We start from the raw sequence: 6,000 nt of genomic DNA on the forward strand, positions 1-6,000 counted from the left end.
ACCTCGTGGGGCATCAATGATCATGAGGAAGGTGAGGGATCAGCCCAGAACTACACGGCAGGACTTGGTCAATGACCTGAAGAGAGCTGGGACCACAGTCTCAAAGAAAACCATTAGTAACACACTACGCCGTCATGGATTAAAATCCGGCAGCGCACGCAAGGTCCCCCTGCTCAAGCCAGCGCATGTCCAGGCCCGTCTGAAGTTTGCCAATGACCATCTGGATGATCCAGAGGAGGAATGGGAGAAGGTCATGTGGTCTGATGAGACAAAAATAGAGCTTTTTGGTCTAAACTCCACTCGCCGTGTTTGGAGGAAGAAGAAGGATGAGTACAACCCCAAGAACACCATCCCAACCGTGAAGCATGGAGGTGGAAACATAATTCTTTGGGGATGCTTTTCTGCAAAGGGGACAGGATGACTGCACCGTATTGAGGGGAGGATGGATGGGGCCATGTATCGCGAGATCTTGGCCAACAACCTCCTTCCCTCAGTAAGAGCATTGAAGATGGGTCGTGGCTGGGTCTTCCAGCATGACAACGACCCGAAACACACAGCCAGGGCAACTAAGGAGTGGCTCCGTAAGAAGCATCTCAAGGTCCTGGAGTGGCCTATCCAGTCTCCAGACCTGAACCCAATAGAAAATCTTTGGAGGGAGCTGAAAGTCTGTATTGCCCAGCGACAGCCCCGAAACCTGAAGCATCTGGAGAAGGTCTGTATGGAGGAGTGGGCCAAAATCCCTGCTGCAGTGTGTGCAAACCTGGTCAAGACCTACAGGAAACGTATGATCTCTGTAATTGCAAACAAAGGTTTCTGTACCAAATATTAAGTTCAGGTTTTCTGATGTATCAAATACTTATGTCATGAAATAAAAGGCAAATTAATTACTTAAAAATCATACAATGTGATTTTCTGGATTTTTGTTTTAGATTCCGTCTCTCACAGTTGAAGTGTACCTATGATAAAAAATTACAGACCTCTACATGCTTTGTAAGTAGGAAAACCTGCAAAATCGGAAGTGTATCAAATACTTCTTCTCCCCACTGTATCTCTGCCTCTCTCTCACCCTCTTCCTCTCTCTCTCTCTTCCTCTCACTTTTTCCTCTCTCTCCTCTCTTCCTCTCACTCTCTCTCTCACTTTTTCCTCTATCTCTGTCTCTCTCTACTCTCTCTCTCTCTCTGATTTCCAGTGGGCAGAGAAAACATCAGTACACAGTCAAGCTAAATGTTAAGCAGATGAGAAGAAGCTCTCCTTTTGAAGTGTGTCTGTGCTACATACTGAGCCTTGGCACAGATCCTTGTGAGAAAAACTCTGACATCTTCAGCAAGCTCTGTCTCTGGGGCAGACTGGAAAGGAGCTGTTGATTCTCATAGGATTTACATACACATGTGATACAGAGGAAAGTACACCTATCTGGCTTGTTTGCACACTATAAATGCAGGAATTCACAGTTCAATGCACAATAGAGTTTGCAATGCACAGCTGAGATTGCATACCAAGGCAATACTGTGCATGTGTGAATGTACATACAGTACTGTACACGTGAGATCTATGGGTGATTTTATTCTGTAGCTTTATACAGAATGAATAACACAACATTTGTCCCCATGTCTATCATCTCAGGTCACTGCTTGCCTGGCTGTGTTTTTCCCTCCCTGAGGAAATAGCTACATATCCCACCTCCTCATCGACTCCTGACACCCGCCCCTATGACTATGACTCACGCGGTCACAGCAAATATCAACAACGTGAATAAACACTCAACACCTGCTTGGATCCTCGCTACTATATCAGGGTTTAGGACTGTCCCCATGGACACACAGCATCTGTTTTTCACAACACTATATTGGGAAGGGTCTCTGCCAAAGACCCCTGACTCCCCCGCCCCCAAACCCTGCCCACACACATAGACATACCAGTAGTCACAACCCCCTCCTTCACTGCTGAAACTAGAGTCAGTACTAAAGTAGTAAAGTATGTAACTCTTCTCGGTGGACCCCCACAACCATAAGGCTGCTGCCTGAACTCTTTCCACAGTAAGTTACTTATTTATAGGAACATGTATCCCATAGGGGCAAAGTAACGAAATGCGATGCCGACAGGACTGATATGGTGAAGTCGGTCGGTCAGTCCCAACGTACGATAGCTAGCGGCTGTGAGGAGAGAGTTACAGAGCAACACCTTTGAAAATCTTTTTTTGATTCATTTTTCTGAAAAAGTTTGGGCATTCCGCCTCCGTAACTGTTCCTGGAAACACATACATTTCCTGCCTCAATCCAGAGGTCTCCGTGAACAATGGTTCTAAAATAAACTTTTGTGAGTGCTGGGAAAAACATGAAGCAAAAACAAACAGTTACTGAGATTAAACTAAAATGACTATTTTCAAAAGAGAAGGGCAAACTTTATTTAGTTTCTTCCGAACAATGGCAATAGTGTTCTAAATAAAGAACAGTCTTCTCCACGCCTACTCCCCCTCCCATCAGTCAACAGTTACGAGTAGCAAACTTAAAAGTCCCCTTAAAACAAAGGACAGGAACTGAGCGAAAACAAAACTTACCTCTCCCCCTGTCTTTCTCTCCCTCTCCTATCCCTCTCTCTGTCTCTCTCTCAGGGATCTCTCACTAAGTCAGGGTGTGTCAGGCAGATAAAAGGAGATTGAGCTCCTCTTAAAAAGCTGCATGACAGACTCCTGGCAGCCCCCTTGTCAGCTTTTCCAATAACACGTCCCTGCCGAAGTCCTGAGATATTTCCTGGACACTACGCACACTCCGTTATCCCAGACGTCTCGTTGGAGGCTACTCTACTCCACTCTGCTCTGCTACTCGCGGGGACTGGAGATTCTACACCACTCTACTAAGGCTGCTAGGGCTGAGTTACAGCCTTATGGTTGCCAGAACGATTTAGAAGCCCAGACACATGTGGGAAGTTAAAGAGGCAAGGCTGCCTGGATTGTGATGAGCCTTTCTGACGGTGTGTTTGTGTGTGTGTGTGTGTGTGTGTGTGTGTGAGAGGGACTGGAAAAAGAGAAAACACATTCCCCTCCTCCACTTAATATGCTGTGGCCTTCCAGTCTGTCCAGCAAGGGAGGAAATAACCACAAAGCTTTTCCTACACAGCACTTTCTTTTTTTCTCCTCCCAGCCACAGTGTGGTCAGAGCAGATGAATAATAGTAATCATTGTTTAACAGGCACAGCCCGTCCAGCATTTTAAGTGGTCAGTGAAGACAGCCCACGGACACTAGGGAATGCATGGTGTTGTTGTTGTTGTTGTTGTTGGTGGTGGCGATGTGGAGCATCAGCTGCTTTGGTTGATTTTTTTTTTTTCAATAAAGGGAAATCCCTAATAGGCCTGCAGTAAGAGAGACAACACTCCTCAACTTTTCGACTTGCTTATGAGGATGTAGCCTGCTGTTTGAATACATCTGGGGAGGTACATTTTCCTGTTTAAAGAAAGATTTAAAGGTTCCAAGAGGAAGCTGTGAAGACGGGGGTGTTCCATGAAAAGACTGCCTTTTGCGTCCCTTTTATATTTTAAGAAGAAATTGTGCACAAATATTGCATTTTAAAAGCCTGTTATATTAAATGAAGTGCCCTTTAATATAGACCACACGGATAATACAATAAATCAGATTTTTTATATGAATAAAGACTTGCTAAAGTTCTGAAGTTGAGCATTTTTACATGTCCCTCCATCAACCCTGTGTCACTTCTAGGAAGATTGTAACACACTTAATTCCTAAATGTTTCCAAGTTTCACCATCATTGTAAAGCCCTAGTTATTTTGTACTTTCACAAAATCATTATTATTGATTTCATGTGATTAGTGATTAATTTATGTCAGTCCCTCATTTTAAGGTCAACCCTGTTACGTGAGTTGAACTCTCATTTTAATATGGTGAAACTATTCCTTTTTAAATATAATATTTATTTCAAAAGAACATTGAACATCTAATAGCCAAATCATAGAGTAAAAAGCAAGTGAGCTGGTTGTACTCTTTTTGGCAATTTTCTGGTGTTTTGTGGTGGAAAACTGAGCGGGTCGAGCATAACATGTCAACCCTGTTACCCATACTGTAGATAGAGAGGCTAGAATTGTTGTAATTAAAAAAATAGTGAAGCTTGCATTCAGCTGCCCCTCCCTGTTGCACACAACAAGCCTGTCACAAGGAGATTCATGACTGATTTAAGAAGAAATCGTCAACCCTGTTACAGTCAACCCGGTTACTTTATTTGGCACTTAATAGGCACTAACTATATTCATTTATTTATTTTTTATTTATTTGGGAAACCATGTTTTTTATTAAGTTGAACATGTGCTCTTTATCACAGAATGTAAAAATTAGGTGAAATCCTATTTTTTTTATATATATTTTTTAAGTTACACTTCTTAAAAGGCACCGAATTGGTGGAATGACCCAGGGATAGAAGAGATAGAACACCAAAACAAGAGTATGTCTGAGTTTCAGGAGGGAAAAGCTTTTGCTTACTCCTGGCTTTATTATGTTGTCGTGTGAATCTCACCTCTGAGACATTTCCCCAACCTGTTATGTGTATATCCAGGCTAGAATTGGCTGTGGATCCTCCCAGTGCTCTTTCTTTATTCTGACATGTGTTTGAAAACAACCAATTAGAGTGAGATTCCAGCAACAGGATTTAGAGCTGGTCCAAACACAGGCAGCCTTGGTAAATATGGATTGTGACACAGATGTCATCTTGAATAAATACCGGGTTTCATTCTTCTACCAACAACATTCACTGCTATCTCGCTATTTCCCTTCCAAATGCCTGGTCTACTTCTGAAATTGTCACGGCCTGACCTATAGAACTCTAGTTTGTTGAGTCAGGGTGTGGAAATCTATGTTAGATATTCTATGTTTATGTTCTAGTTTTCTATTTCTATGTCTAGCCGAGTATGATTCCCAATCAGAGGCAGCTGTCGCTCATTGTCTCTGATTGGGGATCATACTTAGGTAGCCTACTGTGTATTGTGGGATCTTGTTCCTGTTAGGCTGGTATGTGTATAGCCCTTTGGACTTCACGTTACGTTGTTTCTTGTTTTGTTGAATGTTTATTTAGTTAATAAACATGTACGCTTTTCACGCTGCACCTTGGTCCGATCCGTCTCTCAACGTTCATGACAGAAATATAGGCCTGTAATTCCCTGATTATTTGTGTCACCATTATGATTATAATTAAGATTTCACAATTCATCAAATATTGTATTAAAGGGCACTTAAATCACAATATTGAAAGAATTCGATTATCGTCTGATCATAGAGCTACTCTATTAAATCAACATAAAATGTCAAAACATAAGCTGACTATCACAATCATATGTGAGTGACTGACTATAATTATATATCCGCGAATCTTCCCTTTTTCTAGCTAACTAAGGTGTAAAATCTTAATTTGATCACTCTTTTGTTGCTGAGAATTTTCCAGCGCTGCAGGAAATGCAGATCAGCTTTGTGATTTACATAAATTCACTGAAAACCCGCACTTACACACGTTTATATTAACAGTATTGCAGTTTTTATGTAACCTAATTTTTGGCAAGCACAGTATGAGTCATAATACTGTAGCGGTTTCAGGGGTTGTGTTCTGGATGGACGTTATGTGCCTTCAAGGTTTTATAGTTTTTTGGCAGCAAAGGACCACGGACAGCAAGGCGAAGTATTCACCCAGAGGCAGGACCATGTACAGCTCTGGGGAAACTTCTAGACTGCAGCAGAGCAGCCACACCTGTCTCCAGTTATAGTCAGAGCCAAACTGCAGACAGGTGAAACCAATCAGTATCTCTACTTTAACCACGCCCTGGGTTTCTTTCATTGTCTTTGTTTTGACCCCTGCAGGTGAAGGAAAAGGAGGCTTTAAAAGACGAAAGGAAAATAGGCTTACAAGAAGGTTGGAACTCCCCCAAAGACAAAGCTTGGAGGACCTTCCACAGGTAGCAAAGTATTTACTTTGTTTGTTTTGGGTATGATTTGTCAAGAACGCTG

The 6,000-nt window shown here is 42.3% G+C and overlaps 1 protein-coding gene across 1 annotated transcript in view; it reads right to left on the reverse strand.

Moving 5' to 3' along the window:
• The window catches only part of LOC311120442 (delta-sarcoglycan-like), a 114,423-nt gene extending 111,589 nt beyond the window's left edge, over positions 1-2,834 (reverse strand). The window contains exon 1 of the mRNA XM_084195034.1: positions 2,559-2,834. The gene's annotated coding sequence lies outside the window, so the exon portion shown is untranslated. The remainder of the gene's footprint in view (positions 1-2,558) is intronic.
• Positions 2,835-6,000: the final 3,166 nt, after the last annotated feature.

This window comes from Coregonus lavaretus (assembly GCF_964263955.1).
Source record: "Coregonus lavaretus genome assembly, contig: HAP1_SCAFFOLD_836, whole genome shotgun sequence".
NCBI classification, from domain to species: Eukaryota; Metazoa; Chordata; class Actinopteri; order Salmoniformes; family Salmonidae; genus Coregonus; species Coregonus lavaretus.